At 48.7% G+C, this 16363-nt stretch overlaps 1 long non-coding RNA gene across 2 annotated transcripts in view; it reads left to right on the top strand.

Moving 5' to 3' along the window:
- LOC142828028 (uncharacterized) overlaps positions 1 to 6436 on the top strand; it is a 65706-nt gene extending 59270 nt beyond the window's left edge. For both annotated transcript variants that reach the window (XR_012902942.1, XR_012902941.1), the window contains exon 6: positions 4662 to 6436. This is a non-coding gene — a long non-coding RNA (uncharacterized LOC142828028). The remainder of the gene's footprint in view (positions 1 to 4661) is intronic.
- Positions 6437 to 16363: the final 9927 nt, after the last annotated feature.

Raw genomic sequence — 16363 nt, 5'->3', positions numbered from 1 at the left:
CAGCAGAACTGCCTTAAATGGGGCCTGTGCATTATGTAATCTTGCCTTAATCTTTGTATTCATGCCTGTCAGAGTGAAAGAAGCCACTTGCAAACATTTGCATATATATTTGCATTTATATGCAACCACACTTAAGTTGCGGCCTTCGGCATGTGCTGTATCATTGTGCCCCCTGGAGCTTCCAAAGTTGAGAAGCCCTGCCATAGAGTGTATAGATTCAGGGTCAATGGTGGTAAAGCAGGTAGGTAACATCTGGTATTGCACTGGCCACTTCCTATAATTAAAAAAAAAAAGATTCTCTGGAGCTAGAGAATTCAGCTTATTGCTACCCTTATCTGCCCCTACTGGTGTGCACATGGTTCTTGGTTAATAGAGATATGCTACAACTTTCAGAGTAATCAACCTAACTCCTCCATGAATAATCCATTTTATTTTCCCTGATGAAGTATAACAGTTGACGAGAGGTGAAAGTATTGCCCAATGTCATTGAATAAATATGTCTCTCCATTTGTTTACAACTACTAGGAACTATGCTGGAGTACTTCAGTGTGAACTCGTTTGCTCTGTCCATTACTCATGTTTGCAAAAGGCTATGACTTTGATAAACATCAGTGATGTTTCTGGGGTTGAGGGCTGTGTGACACTGCTGTAGATTCAGTGGTTCACTGCTCATGGAAGTTTAATGATCACATAAATAGCAGATGCTATCGCTCCCCTGCTGCAGAAAGCTATCAAGCAAATTGATCTCAATGCTCTACTGCCTCCTTGGGCATATTGCAGATTTTTCCATGGTCTATTTTTGTAATGCTTCATTTAAATCTCTGCTCACATCCACAACTGGGAAAGAGGGGTCACATGGCTCAGCCCAAACAATGAATGGGGCTTACTATTAAAGGATCATTTGCTTTTTTCTCATAAAGGGAGCATGTCACAGCATTAAACTGCCTGGGCCAGCTTCAGTGAAACTAGCCAGTCCCAAGACCCTGAAAGACAGCTCAGGCACAGAACAGCAGAAACTCTGAAGTGCTTCATTCACGTTTATATAGCCTGAGCTATTGTGCCCATTTCAGCTATCTGTACTTAATGGTATCAGCAAAGGGGGTAGGCGCTTACTTGGTCATATTAGATGGAAAATGAATATAAACAGGGAAACAAAATGGAACAAAAACCTAGTAGACAGCATAACCTGCATTTAGGTCAGCATGTGTGGCATGGAGCCTGACTATAGCTAGTTTTGAAGCCCTTCATGTGTTTAGCAGATTTCATTTCACTCTGGCAGAGGCAGCCAACCCTGAAACTGTAGTACATGCATTTGAAAAACACCGCACGTCACGTAAAAAGGAGACACGTGGGCAATATGTTTTAATCACTGTCTAAAAAAGGAAGGTGAAACCATAGCTATAGGGCTGAAAAATGAATCTTGGAATCTCTGGGGAGGGCTATCTGATAAGAGCCTGGAACGTAATTGGGATCTGGAAGAAAAGACTCAAAGAGGGACTCCTGGGAGACCCAGAACTCACCATTAACAAAGCAACTAGAATTTGCCAAGCAAAGGATGTCATCCATTGCGGAGTGAAGCTACTGGGAGAAAAAGTGCTCTGACACTGGAGACACAATAGTAAATCCAAGATATGACAAGCGTAAGCCTTCTGCCAGGTGGAACTGGCAGCAATAAGGGCTTGGTTCAATATCTAAGGGTACTTAACAATACAAAACTGAACCAGCTCAATCCTCTACCCAGTAATCTGGGAAAATGACACACCACCACTGTGTGTCTTATTCCCCACTCAGAAACATTGTCTGTGTATGACAGAAGAAAAGTTTTATTAAAAGGGAAAGGAAACTGAGCAGTATTTTGGGAAAACACCATAACCATGATTAAAAAGCATGTAACCATAAGCAAACACCTACCTGGGCAGGTTCACACCTCGCAACGTCTGACAAATGAATGGCCCTTTAACACTCCACTTCTGTTTTCTCCCTCTGCACCCTGCTGCTGTCTGTAGTGCTGCTCTACTCTGTCACAGTTGCTTGCTGTTCACAGCCACTAACTGTGATGCCAGGCTCTCGGGTGCCACCACTTAGTGTAGCTCTTTGCGATTTCACTGAGTAGTGGGGACCCTTTGTCCTGCTACCGCTTCATTGTCTTTCACTGCTGCCCCACACCAGGTATCAAGCTTAGCCCATTGATCTGCTCATCAGTAATTTCAGCTCTCCTTGTCACACCTCCCCCCAAGCTTTCTGAAAATTGACATATGAATATGGATATGCATAACGCAAAGATGCATTATGCAAAACAGGTCATGTAACATACCATTTTTAAAGTTACACTTTGCTAAATCTGTATATCTTATGTCTGTGCATGTATCATTCTTATATGTGAAATTAGAAATATAAAGTGTGAATCTGTTTTAATTCTTAATGTGCTAATGACGGCAATTATTCTTTCAGAACTTAATGGCTCAGTACTCAAACCAATGACTTGTGAATGGTTTTATTTTTCCTGTAAGCCCAAACTGTGGTTGGTACTAGAATGACATGTGACATGTGACCATGCCACTTGATACAGAAATCCATCTTGAATCTAGTACTTTTCCATGAGGATGGGGAGACTTACCACAGGGTTCCTACCTTGGGGGAAAGTCTCTTTAAGGAATGGAAAGCAATAAGGTTTTTGTCTTCAGCTGGATTTTGAAATTGCCTCCCCACTCTGAGAGGATACACATGAAATTACCTGGAAACAAAAACTGTAGTGAGAGGGTGAAGGCAAAATTGATGGGCCCAAGTCAGACAAAGATCAACTCTGGCTTGAGATAAGAACAAGGGTGAGAACTGCATCTTGAATAACTTCTCTTAGGGTATGTCTACACAGAAACATTATTTTGAAATAACTAGTGTTATTTTGAAATAACTTAGTCTGCATTTACACAGCAAGCAGTTATTTCGAAATAATGTCAAAATACTGTCAAACTGGAGGACTTCCTCTCTCCCTGAGACCCTGGTAGCTTGTGATGCCTTTCATGATGACAGGACAGAGAGTATATTGAGTCAGGCCCAAGAGACAGAGGATCTGATCTACTGCACTGCTATGGCTGCCCTTTAGGGAAAATTGCCAACAGTTAGCGCCTTGTGATATCTGAGATCCCATTCTACAGCGGGACTGCTTCCTGGCACAATGGAGGCCTTCCAGGGAAGCCAGCAGATGCCATCTCAGAATCAGTTAGGACCAGACTGGGCCGGAAGATGGAGGCAGATGCCACAGCCCCATTTTAAGAGGGTGTGACTTATAGGACAAGGAAGAAGACTGACAGGGGGGGTAGCACCATGTGTGCACTGGAGAGGAATTTTAGGAAACAGATAGGGAAACAAGTGGGAGAGAGCACATGTGCGTTTGACAGACACATCCAATTGCTAAGACTTGCAAACGCCTCTGAAAAATTCCCATCTGTGCAGCAGTTTCCAACATTTGCTGTGCTCTCTGGGGAATATAAAGTCAAGTGGTCGGTACTTTAAAAGTCATTGGACTCCCCCCACCCCAATGTCTACTTAGCCTTTCTTTTGTGGCATTTCCATCCTCTTCAGATTTGGCCCATTCAGGCATCTCCGTTTTCAGGGTGGTAGGCAGCCAGGCATGAAAATTGCTCACCAAATCGATGAACTGTGCAAAAGCTCATGAGACATTTGGTCTCCTGATGGATTGCAACAAGCTCCAGCGTGTTGTGTCATGATCTGCCTTGAGGACTGGTTGACACATGGGGGATGGTGTGGGAAGCTGCGCAGCCCCTTGGGAAATTGTTTTGCTTTGTAAAGCATAAAAAACCTAGACCTATTAAGTATTGCTCATAGATTATTCCCTCCCATTCCCATCTCCCTACCCACAGTAATCCATAAACCAGGGGGGTTGGAGAGTAGATTAAAATCTAAAATATAGCCCACACATTGAGAATTTACTGGAATTTTCCACAATTGCACAGAGATAAACATAAATACCTCAGAAATTGCACCAAGTTTTCCACTTACAAGTGACGATAAGTGGTTATAAAGAGAGAGAAAATCTGCTCTGTTACGCTAGTGTAAACTCACAGTAACACCACAGATTTCAGCAAAGTTAGTGCAGATTGAAAATGAAAGCAGAAATATTGCATCTATGAGGCAATCTCTGGAATGCATTTGCTTCAGTAACTGCCCTATGTAAAATCAAGTGTCCACTTTTCCAGAGTGCATGTTAATGGTGTGGCTGGTTTTGCCTTTGTTGAATGTAAAGAAATGGGAAACCTTATATTGTTTCCTTCATGTGCCTATAAAGGGATCTTCTATATGGCCACACTGTTCATTTTATAGTGACTGTGTAAACAAGAGTCATATTTATTTTACATGTGCATACCCTAGAATGAGAGAAGTGTTAATTAGGTGGCATTATTAAAGGCAACGTTGAAGCTCATATTGGTTTGTAGTATTCTAACTTTATAGTATACTATCCAACTTCCTCTGCCCAAACCAATACAGACTTCAAAATATTTATTGATGAACAAAACATCACAGTAGTGAATTAGCCAGGGTTTCCTGTAGAAACAGGAGAGTTTGAAATCTGACATCATTTTTGGTTGATTCCATAAGAAAGTTAATTTATCCACTGACTCTGGCTTTCTTAAATGTTCTAGCCACTGGAGTGCAGCGTTCTCCCATCAGCATGCTGTTTTCATCTCCTTTCCTGCTCTGTGCCACTATTACAACCTATCACTACCAGCTCAGGCTCCCAACACCCTCCTCATCATACACAAACACACCCGCAAACCTGGATTGGACGTGAGTCATGATGCAAGGTGTAGTAATAACACGGGAGCTGTACGCAAGTGGTGGTGAATGCTGAAAGCTTTTATTGGTTCTGATCAGCTGCACAGGAGCCCAGGGGGTACATGTTTCCCTTTTCTGAGCACTGAAATCAATCTTAAGAAAGATAAGAGCAGAAACCAAGAAAAAAAATTGAATTCCTTCTCAATCTCCCAAAGGGTTCTGTGAGAGAAAAGCAAATAGAAGGACCAGCCCTGACTCCTTTTTTTTAAAGTTCTCTTTGTCCTTTTGTGTATGTTTGCTTTTATCCTGCATATAAAAGAGTTGTTTGGCTTCCAGACAGAGACAGTGCAGTTCATGAAAAGGTAAAAATGTCAGGGTGTATTGTAGTAAAAACTACCCTGCTTAAGGGAGAGAAACAGTGTCTACTTCCCAGCTCAGATCCCCATTTCCATATCATCTGAATACCTTCCTTGTATTTATCCTCACCAGACTTCTCAGTGCTGTCATCCCCTGTATACAGAGCGGGAGGTGGGATACACAGACTCTCAGTGACCTACTCAAGGTCACACAGAAAATTTGTGGCAGAGCAGGGCATTAAATTCAGGTCTCCCAAGCATAGGCAACTTGTGGTAGCACTTAGGAGGTTCACTGTCCCTGGTTCCCCTGCCAAAATTTTGATTGCTAAATGGGATGCCCCCTCATGTCCTCTCTCTGTTCTTCTGGGTGGCACTCCCTGCACAAAAGAGGAGCAGCTGTGACTGAATGCCAGTCAAACACTTCTATTTGCTGAGTGAAGTTCACCTCACCTCACCTGAGATTTGCATGTGGTAATCCTGGGTCTAATCACTAGCTGCAGACACTCACACTTGCTACTCTGTGTCATTGCCATGGAGTAAGAAGGCTTCTTCTGCAGCATGGAGAAAGGGGGTCACTTGCTGGTTTGAACAAGAGGAAACAGTGAATTCTTTGTAACCTGGAATGTTTAAATCAAGATTTGAGAACTTCAGTCACTCAGCCAGAGGTTATAGGTCTATTACAGGAGTGGGGTGGCTGAGATCCTGTGGCCTGCAATGTGCAGGAGGTCAAACTACATGCTCATGACCTTCCCTCCTGGCACTAACATCTATGTGTCTAGAAGGTGGGATGGTCCAGAGAGGAAGAACGGTCTTGTGGTTCGAGCCCCAGATTGGATCTGGGTTCATTTTCTAATGATTTCAGAGATATCATGAGTGAACTTGGTCAACACCTTCATGTGTGACCTCAGTTCCAATCTGTAAAGTATTGAGAATCTTCCTTAATTCCTTACTCTCCTCCTTTGTCTCTCTTGTCTGTTCAGTTTGCAGATTCTTTGGAGCAGTGACTGTCTCTTGCCATGTGTTTATACAGTGCCTAAGCCCAACAGGGCCTCTAGGAGCTACTGCAAGACAAAGCAATAACAATAATATATGTCATTACATTAGAGTAGTTCTCTCAGCTGTAAATCTCTCTCTGAAGTATAGAGCACATGTGGAGAACAGGCAACAACTCCCATTTTGTGTCCAACACTCTGTTCAAAGCCAAACTTAAAAAATAACAATTAGTCTGGTAGCACTTTATAGACTAACAAAACATGTAGATGGGATCATGAGCTGTCATCTGAAGAAGTGGGCTGTGCCCATCAAAGCTCATGATCCCATCTACATGTTTTGTTAGTTTATAAAGTGCTACCAGACTATTTGTTGTTTAAGTTTATCCTATACAGACTAACTCGGCTACCCCACTGAAGCTTTTGTTCGGAGCCAGTAATTTTTCCTTTCCTGAAGTGGCCTAAGCAGACAACAGACATGGGGTGGGGGTGAGAGATCAAGGGAGAGGACTGCTGTCTTCTCGTATGGTACATGGATCTACTGCTCTATCGTATCACAAACATGGTGGCTGTGTCTACACTGGCAAGTTTTTCCAGAAAATCAGCTGCTTTTCCGGAAAAACTTGCCAGCTGTCTACACTGGCCGCTTGATTTTCTGGAAAAGCAATGACGATCTACTGTAAGAAATCAGCCGCTTTTCCGGAAAAGCTTTGCCGCTCCTGTTCGGGCAAAAGTCCTTTTTCCGGAAAACTGTTCCAGAAAAGGGCCAGTGTAGACAGCTAGGTAACGCTTTTCCGAAAAAGCAGAGGAAACGGAAAAAAGCAGTTTGTACGCCTGGACACCCCGTAGGAGCCCTGGATTTCCTGGTAACCCGAGCTCTTAAAGCAATCGCAGGCTGCTGAGCGCACGTGGCAGGAGCGTGCCTCAGGCCTGCGACCTGAGCTCTGCCACGGCACCCCTGTCCTGCCCAGCCAGCCTCACAAGCCAGCCATGGCAGCTCCTGGTGGTGAGCCCCCTGCACCCCCAGGTCAGGAGGCCCCCAGGGGCCAGAAAAGGCGGGCTCCCTCCTGGACCCCCCCAGGGAGCTGGAGACCCTCCTGGACCTCTGGCAGGAGGAGGAGGGTCTCCATGACATCCGGTCCCGGCACCGGAATGTCAATATCTTCATCTGGATGGCCGAGGCTCTGACCCAACAGGGACACCCTGCCCGGAACAGTGAGCAAGTCCGGGCAAAGGTCAAAGAGCTCCGGCTGGGGTACGTGCGCGCCAGCGAGGGCAGGGGGGCAGGACCAGACACCTGCCCCCATTACGACTGGCTGCACTCCATACTGGGCCAGCCAGCCATGCAAGGCCCGGACGTGCCCGTGGACACCTGCCAGCACCCCCCCCCCCATCATCCAAACCACCGAGGCGGGGGAGGGAGAGGACACAGCGGCACTTCGGGAGAGGAGGCCAGCGTTGCCACCCGGCAGTCCCCCTCCAGCAGCTCCTCCGAGGCCGGGGAAGGATCCACTGGTGAGTCTTTGCAGTTTGCACTCACAAGGGCGGAGGGCGGGGGGAGGGGGAGCCAGGCACCCGGAGGGGGGAGGGGGAGAGCATGTCACTCAGGCCACGTGAGCTGCACGCTGCGTAGCATGAGGCAGGAAGCAGCACGTGCAACCACGTGCAGCCTGGTGACCGAGCGGCACATGGCCATGGCAGGCAGCTGCAGGGCATGCCTGGGACCGTGCTGCTCACAGACATTTGACGGGACCAGGGGGAAGGGTGGATGCCGGCTGGAACCGGCCAGGGCCCCAGGGTCTCAGCCCAGAGCTCGCACCTCCACCAAGGGTGCAGCACGGAGAACGGCACACTGTCCCATGCCTGGCTGTGAGGCATAGCCAGCTGCTCTTGGGTACAACACAGCGTCACAGTCCTGTGACCGTGGCCCCCACCGAGCCCCTCTCCTGCTCCCGGTGCCTTGGCTGGCTCCCCGAGGGAAGTCCCCACTGTGGCCACACATGTCCCTGGGCTATCCTGAGTTTTGCTGCAAGGATGGGACATCCCCCCACCCCCCAGTCACTCTTCTGGTTCCGTCCAGGAGATATCCCATGCGATGGGATCTGAGAGCCCAGACCACCTCTGCCAGATGTGCTCCCAGGCACTGTGTGGGGATGCATCTCTCTCCCTGTCAAACACCAGTGATTAGCCCAAAGCTTCACAGTCTCCACCAGCAGGGAGTTCCACAGGTGAACGCAACACAAGCACCCTCCCGCCCTCCACGGGGCCAGAACACAGACCGGTGGTTACAATACTGGAGGAGGACTCTACTCCAGGGGTGGTCCTCCTTGCAAACATACAACACGGGGGAAAGGGGGGGAACCAAGTGGGCCCAAGCCACACAACTGTGGGGTCACCTGGGCTCAGGGGTGGAGGTCATGAAGTGTGGGGACAGTGGACGGCCTGCCTGACTGACCCATCCTTTCTTCTCTTCCCTGCAGCGGGACCGAGCACAAGACCCTCCAGTCCGGCAGCAGCGGCATCCCCAGCTGGCCAACCCGGGAGGCGCAGGCTCCGACACCGGGACCAGCTGCTTCGCCGCCATGTTGTAGCGATGGGAGCAATCCAGGCCTCCATTCGCGAGCGCGTGCGGGGGACCTGCAGTGGTGGCAGGAGGCCTGGGGCGCCTTCCAGGCACAGTGTACAAGGATGGCTGACTCCATGGCCATCCTCACTACACAGTTTGTGCACGCCGTCCATTATGGCATGGCTGTACCCCATGCCCCCGCCATCCCTCCCGTAGCACTGCCCATGCCCCCTCCTGCCCCTGCAATGGCCCCTGCTCCTATCCCAGCTCCTGCCCCCGCAATGGCCCCTGCTCCTATGCCCCCAGCTCCTGCCCCTGCTCCTGCCGCCCCTGCTCCTATGACCCCAGCTCCTGCCCACCTCCCTGTGCAGCCTGCCCCGATGCGGCTTGCCCTGCATGTGCAGGTCCATCCCCAAAAGAGCGCTCACAGGGGCCACCCGTCCCAGTAGCACCTCCCCTTCCCCATCCCAGTTGAAAGTCTCCTCCCCCTCCCCCTTGTAAATAAAAAGTCTATTTTTCAGTTGATTCTTGTGTTGGTTATTGTGTTACTCGAGGTAACTATAAGAAATGATTTGAGAGGCCAATTAGCCACCTATATTTAAAAGGGTTACAAACTGTGGACACCAAATTCTGTATTCTATCACCGGGGGTCCCTTTTTAAGTGGTCATTGGTTTGTGGCGCATAAATAAATACTGAGACTTTTCAGTAAAATTTAAACCACAAACTATATTAACATAGATAACAAACAAGCAAGAACGGTTAAAAGACGCACACTAAAGATTATGTAACATAGTCTAGACGCAGGGAGGACGATTGGTAGTGTTGCTGGCAACCTCAATCCTTTGGTCCTTCCGGGCGTTGGGAGAGGAACAGCCAGGAGGATCCCTCGACGGAAGATGACGGCGAAGCTGGCAACCTCAATTCTTTGGTCCTTCCGGGCCTCAGGAGAGGAACAGCCAGGAGATCCCTAGAAGACGACTGGAATCGGGTACGCTGACTTGAGCCTTCCGCACGAACCCAGAATCCTCTTTCCTGTTCTTCGGGACAGGCGATGGTGGCCTAAACCCTAGCCTAAACTAAAAAGAAAAACCCTAACTACGTCCGACGCACCCGACAAACAGTCACAATGATGGCCGATGTGCTTGGAACCGACGCTTTACAAGTGGGAGGAGGTAAGGGGAGAGGGTGGGGAACGGTAGGGGATGGGAGGGAGTCGTATGGGGAGACCCAGGCGACCCTACTACGGGGCTTGGGCGAACATGTCCACCAGGGCCTCTCTGATGCGCACCCCATCCTGGCACGCCTGGCGGATGGCAGCTGTGTGGGCCTGTTCGAACGTCTGTGCCTCGGCTGCCATCCATGCAGGGAGGAAGGCCTCCCCACTGCGCTCCACAATGTTGTGGAGCACTCAGCACGCGGCCAGTACCTCTGTTGCATTCCGCTCACCCATCTCGAGATGGGTGAGCAAACAACGGAAGCAGGCTTTCAAAGTCCGAAGGCGAGCTCCACCGGATTTCGGGCCCGGTTGAGGCGGTCTTTGAACCAGGCCTGGTTCTGGTCCAGCTGCCCCGTGTACAGCCGCATTAGCCAGGGCAGCAGGGGGTAGGCCGCGTCACCGATGACGCAGATGGGCATAGGCACATCCCCGACAGTCAAGTCCCGCCTGGGCAAGTAGGTGCCCACCTCCAACCTGCGAAAGAGTCAGGAGTTGCGGAGGATGCGGGCGTCATGTGCCTGGCCGGACCAGCCCCCGTAGATGTCCAGGAAGCGGCCCCGGTGGTCCACGAGGACCTGCAGAACAATGGAGCAGTACCCCTTCCTGTTCATGAAATGGCCCGCTCGATGCTCCGGGGCCCGGATGGGGATGTGGGTGGTGTCCAGGGCTCCCCCGCAGTTGGGGAACCCGAGGGCAGCGAAGCCGGTCATGGTATCATCCACGTCGTGCAGGCGGATGACTCTTGGGAGCAGGACGTCGTTGATGGCGTGGATGACCTGCAGAAGGGTGCAGAGAAACACAAGGGAACATATCACATACGGCAGGGGTGAGTGTGCGCGCCATTGGGCCCCCCCTTGATTCCCTCTGTCCTCACACACACACACACACACACACACACACACACACACACACACACCAGGGCCCCCCACGCCCCACCCCCCCACCAGCAGGCCTGTGCAAGGGAGGGACGGCCCAAACCCCTGGACGACCCAGCCTGGACTCTTGGCTGCCCCTGGGCATGGAGTGCAGCACCCTCCCCCCACCCCACTCCCTCTGGGACTTACCTCCACAACGATCACACTGACGATTGATCTTTCCACCCCAAATTGCTGTGCCACCGAGTGGTAGCCAGCTTCCACAGCGCGATGGCGACCCTCTTGTTCACGGCGATGGGTGCCCGCAGCCAGGTGGTGGCTCTCTGTAGCGCGGGGGCGAGCCAGGCGCACAGCTGCAGGAAGGTCTGCTTTCTCATCCGGAAATTCCGGATCCATTGCTGGTCGTCCCATAGTCCGAGGACCAGCCAGTCCCACCAGTCGGTGCTTGTGTCCAATCTCCAGAGTGGCCTTTCCACGGTGGGGTGCTGATGCCCCCCGGTGAGGGAGTCGAATGCAATCTCTGCCTCCTGGTCCACAAATAGCAGGGCACCAGCCTGCAGCATGAGCTGCAGGCACTTGCACATGTCCAACAGGGGCCCGAGCAGGCACATGGCCACCCACAGCTCCATGGCAGACAGGGCAGGGCAGAAGAAAGAAAACGCAGGAAAAAGCAGTTGGGGGCAAAAGGGTGGTGTCCCCAAAAGTCAGAGGGCAACCACCAAGCCTGCAAAGGGTGTCAGTCCCTGCCAGAGGTCCCAATGCACGGGAGCACGAGACAAACGGCTGTCCGGTGAGACCCCTTTAAGCACGTATATGAACGACGCTCCGGCCCCACCCCCGGAACGGTCTGGTGGCCTTTTGCCCTCTTCAAAATGGTTCCGGGCTTCTGCTTTTGTGAAAAAGCACGCCGCCAATCTAGACGCGCTTTTCCGCAAAAGCGCATTGTTATAACGATAACTCCGGGACCAATCTAGACGTGCTTTTCCGGAAATACTTTTAAGGGGGAGACCTTTTCTGTTAAAAGCATTTCCAGAAAATCATGCCAGTGTAGACGTAGCCACACAGTCTGGACTTGACCTGTAAGTGAGTCAAAGTGGTTCCTTTGTGATTCTACTCCAAAGAATCCTTACCTTTAAAAGATGTCATTCACAGAGTAGCACTATAATGTATCTTACTTCTCCAAGTCAGAGTGGCCTGCTTCACCTCTCCTGCCAACCACTTCCCCCATCTATTCTCTTTTGTTCCCAAAGGAGTGGCCAATCTGTCCTATATAGTCCCCTCCCCCGGTCCTTTCTGCCTACTTCTTTCTTTACAGCTCCACCTCCCTGCAGTGAACTGCAAAGGAACAGCTGCTGGGGAGGGTTTCCTAGTGCCTGAGGCTGGGGTGGAGGCAGGGAGAAGCAGCAATCGGGGTGAGGAACAGAGGGAGGTATTAAGATGCTGCCAGGAAAGGAAACGCTCAATGAAAAAGATACTAGTACCTGCTGTGTTGGCCCAGTCAACTGAGAAGCTGTTTTAAGCGCATAGAGGGGCACAAAAGAAGGCATAAAATTAGGAGTGGACGGCAAAGGCCAAAGGAGCATAGCACCAGATTGGAGTGAGGTTATTTAAAATGCATGAACTTTGCTCTCATATTTTTTTAATAAATGCAATGGCTGGCCAATAATCATGAGAGACAAGGTGATGTTTGCTGGAATCAGGGCCGGATTAAGGCATGGGCTAGCCGGGCAGCTGCCCGGGGCACCAACCTATGGGGGGCGTCTGATGGCAGCTGTCAGGGGTGCACAGTGTTAACCCTCACAGCGCTGGCCAGCAGCGCCCTTCCCCCCATGGCCAAGGGGCCCTGGCCGGCCAGGCTCGGCCCGCAACCTGCGCGCCAGAGGCAGTAGCTGGGCTGGGCCGGGCCGGGCACGTGTGTCCTGCCTCTGCCAGCTCCACACGCCCTCCCCCTCGCGCCGGGCGGGGGCGGGGCCGCACATGCACCCTGCCCCACGTGCCGGTGTGGGACCGGGCTGTGCATTCCCCCCTCCCCCAACCCAGAGCGCAATTAAACTGTCTGCCTGGGGCACTGGAATGGCTCGGTCCAGCCCTGGCTGGAATACACATGATAGTAGAGCTTCTGAAACTGTGTCTCGTGACTTTTTCTTTCCTGAAGAATATTGAAACTGTTTTTATTTAATTCTCTGAAATACGGTACATTTTCAGACGAAAACCAAAACTTTTTGGACTAAAACTATAAATTTTCTGTGGAAAGCAGACACTTTTCATACCAAAGGTTGTTTACTTAAAAACCTGATTTCCCATAAAAAATGTTTTGCTGGAAAAATTTCTGACTATCCCTACATGTCAGTCTATACTAAGATAAGAAAACTGTACCATGAGGGCCACCTGAAAGAATAGTCATCCCATGAGAAATTTACAGTGGGACTATGCAGTAACCAATGTAGGTCTTTAGAAGCAAATCCTGTGGTGAATGTCTCATGGGCTGATTAGACTTTTTAGTGGTCTTTAACGTGTTTCCTTCAGTCCTTTATAAATGACAAGTATTATTATTCTTATATAGAATGAATACAATGCAAAGGTTTTTTTCCCCCTTAGATATTTCCCAGAATCAAACAACCAAGAACGAACTAACTACTCAGCATCGGAGAATGTTTCCTGGAACTCAGTTCTGTGTTGGTGTTACTAAAATATTGTTACTCTGACCTGGCCTTTTTGTAAGCATTCCAGTTTACACTCCCATGGGGATTGAAACAATTATTACATTGCTACAGCTAGAAGCTTAAAAAGCTTGTAAGTGCTAGTGACAAGTCTAAGCAAACAAAATAGAATTTGGCTTCCAACACTGAATGTTTCCTTCCAACAAGACTGCTAAGTAAGTCCTTTGCAGCATTTTTAGTCTGGGCAATGGAAAATATTCCTCATGAAAGCTGCTTATTCTGTTGGAGAGCTAACTTTATCCAGTATTTAGCTGATGTTCAACTCCAGAGATGGGCTTTTGTATAGAAAAAGTCATTAGCGTTTGAGATGAGAGAGTACCAAGGGTCCCTGGAAAGGAAAATGATGAGAAAGGCTGATGGATGGATGGAGGAGTAAGTGGATGAACAGCACAAAGGAATTAATCATACAGACATTCTACATTGTTCATTTCTAAGGCAATTATAGTCTAACTGAATGTCTGTATTAGAGCTGTGTCGGTTCTACACACAGTGAAGTACTGAAGTATTATTTGGGGATTGCAAATGAATCCTAACCTCTTCTGAAGGGTCTTGATCTGTGATGTGCTGGAAATATCTTAATAGGCGGCTCCCACAAAAATTTCCTTCTGATAAACCCAGATACCCAGGGATTCTGCAATGGGGCAAAGGAGAAAGGAATGAGAAAAACTATTAATCTGTTTTGCCTTTTGCACCAAAATGCTTTTTATATGTCTATAAGGGTATGTCTACACTACAGCACTAATTCGAACTAACTTAATTCGAACTAGGCGTTACTCCTCGTGGAATGAGGTTTACCTAGTTCGAATTAAGCGCTCCGCTAGTTCGAATTAAGTTCGAACTAGCAGTTTGCTAGTGTAGCGCCTATCAAAGTTAATTCGAACTAACGTCTGTTAGTTCGAATTAACTTTGTAGTGTAGACATACCCTAACTGAGGAAAGAGGTGCCATGACTTGGCAAACAGATTTCTATAGAGTGCATTTGGTTGCTCATGTTCACACATTAATTCTGAAAATATACGGAATGTATCGATAACAAAGTGAAGTGTTCCACTTGTGCTGCTTGAAGTGAGCCCATGTGCATGTGTGATTGTGCAGGTTTATGGGAGGAAGAGCTGGAGGTATCTTTCCTTGGGAAGTATTTTTGATCATAGCTATCATAGGTGCTAGGTGGTACATTTTAAAGGCAAACGAATTTTATCTTCAGAAGTGCCTGGTGTAATGTTAGGCTGTGTCTATATTGGCATAATTTTGCGCAAAAGCACTTGCTTTTGCGCAAAAACATGCTGCCTGTCTACACTGGCTGGGAGTTCTTGTGCAAGAACACTGACATTCTAATGTATGAACTCAGTGCTTCTTGTGCAACAACTATGATGCTCCTACTCAAGAAAAAGCCCTCTTGCACAACTGTTCTTGTGCAAGAGGCCAGTGTAGACAGGCAACATGAATTTCTTGCACAAGAAAGCCCGATGGCTAAAATGGCCATTGAAGCTTTCTTGCACAAGAGAGCGTCTACACTGGCATGGATGCTTTTGCTCAAAAGCACATCTCTTGCACAAAAGCACATGCCAGTGTAGACGCTCTCTTGCACAAATACTTTAACGCAAAAACTCTTGCATTAAAAGTATTTGAGCAAAATCTTGCCAATGTAGACGTAGCCTTAGTAATGGTTTAGGGAAAATGCTCTCAGGTAGGGATGATTTAGCAGGATCCAGAGATGAACTCCCTCTGATTTTGTGACACAGTTTTAACAAGGGGCTCCAGAAAGCCCCTTCCAGCTCATCTCTGCTCTTAGTTCAGCCATCATCCTAGAGTCCACCTTTGCTTTTCAATGTGTAAGAGGGCTCCTGAGGCTGGAACTTGCATGTAGCAGATAAAGGCAGTGCTATAAGCAGGGGCGCCATTTCGGATTTTTTTTGGGGGGGGGCAACCTCTGCATGCCATGATGGTGGAGAGGAGAGTGAGAGCACGGGGGGGGGGGGGGGGAAGGGGGAAGCAGATTGAGGACAGAATATTCAGCAATCCTACCGAGCATGCTCAGTATAAGCCAAGCACCAAACAGAGAGAGGGGGAACCAAACCCATTCCCCCTTCCCCCCGCTCCCCACATGCATAACCTCTATCCAGGGGCTACCAAGATACTGGAAAACTCTACTTTTTTGGGCAGACAACTTAACAGTTAGCTGACAGGAGTACTATATCTAATTCTTATATAAAAGCAAGAAAATTAAATAAATATTAGACCCACTCAGCTCTAACAATATCGTATTCTGACATTTTGTGGCAAGTCACCGAAGGGACACTAGTTAGCCTTGGCATTTTAATGTATATTCTCACTTTGTTACTAACTCTGTGGAAAGGGAGAGACCCCGTCAGGACGCCTGGGCTCTATCTCAGCCCTGGAAGCAGAGTGGGGTCTAGTGGGTTACAGCAAGGGAGCAGATATATTTCAGCTCTATAGAAGAACGTCACAATGGCCATACTGGGTCAGATCAAAGGCTGTTCTAGCCCAGTATCCTGTCTTCTAGCAGTGGCCAATGACAGGTGCTTCAGAAAGAATAACCAGAAAAGGCAATCATCATGATCCATCCCCTGTTGCCCATTCCCAGCTTCTGGCAAACAGAGGCTAGGGACACCATCCCTGCCCGTTCTGGCTAGTAGCCATTGATGGACCTAACCTCCTTGAACTTATTTAGTCTCATTGGAATCCTGTTATAGTTTGGGAATTTACACCATCTCCTGGCAAAGAGTTCCACAAGTTGATTGTGAAAAAATAATTGATTTGTTTGTTTTAAATCTACTGTCTATAAATGTAATTGGGTCCGCTGCTTGTGTTATGTTAGTGAAGGAA

Source organism: Pelodiscus sinensis, chromosome 3 (genome assembly GCF_049634645.1).
Source record: "Pelodiscus sinensis isolate JC-2024 chromosome 3, ASM4963464v1, whole genome shotgun sequence".
Taxonomy (NCBI): Eukaryota; Metazoa; Chordata; order Testudines; family Trionychidae; genus Pelodiscus; species Pelodiscus sinensis.
The sequence above is the reverse complement of the archived record's forward strand: the minus strand, read 5'-3'. Positions and strand labels throughout refer to the sequence as shown.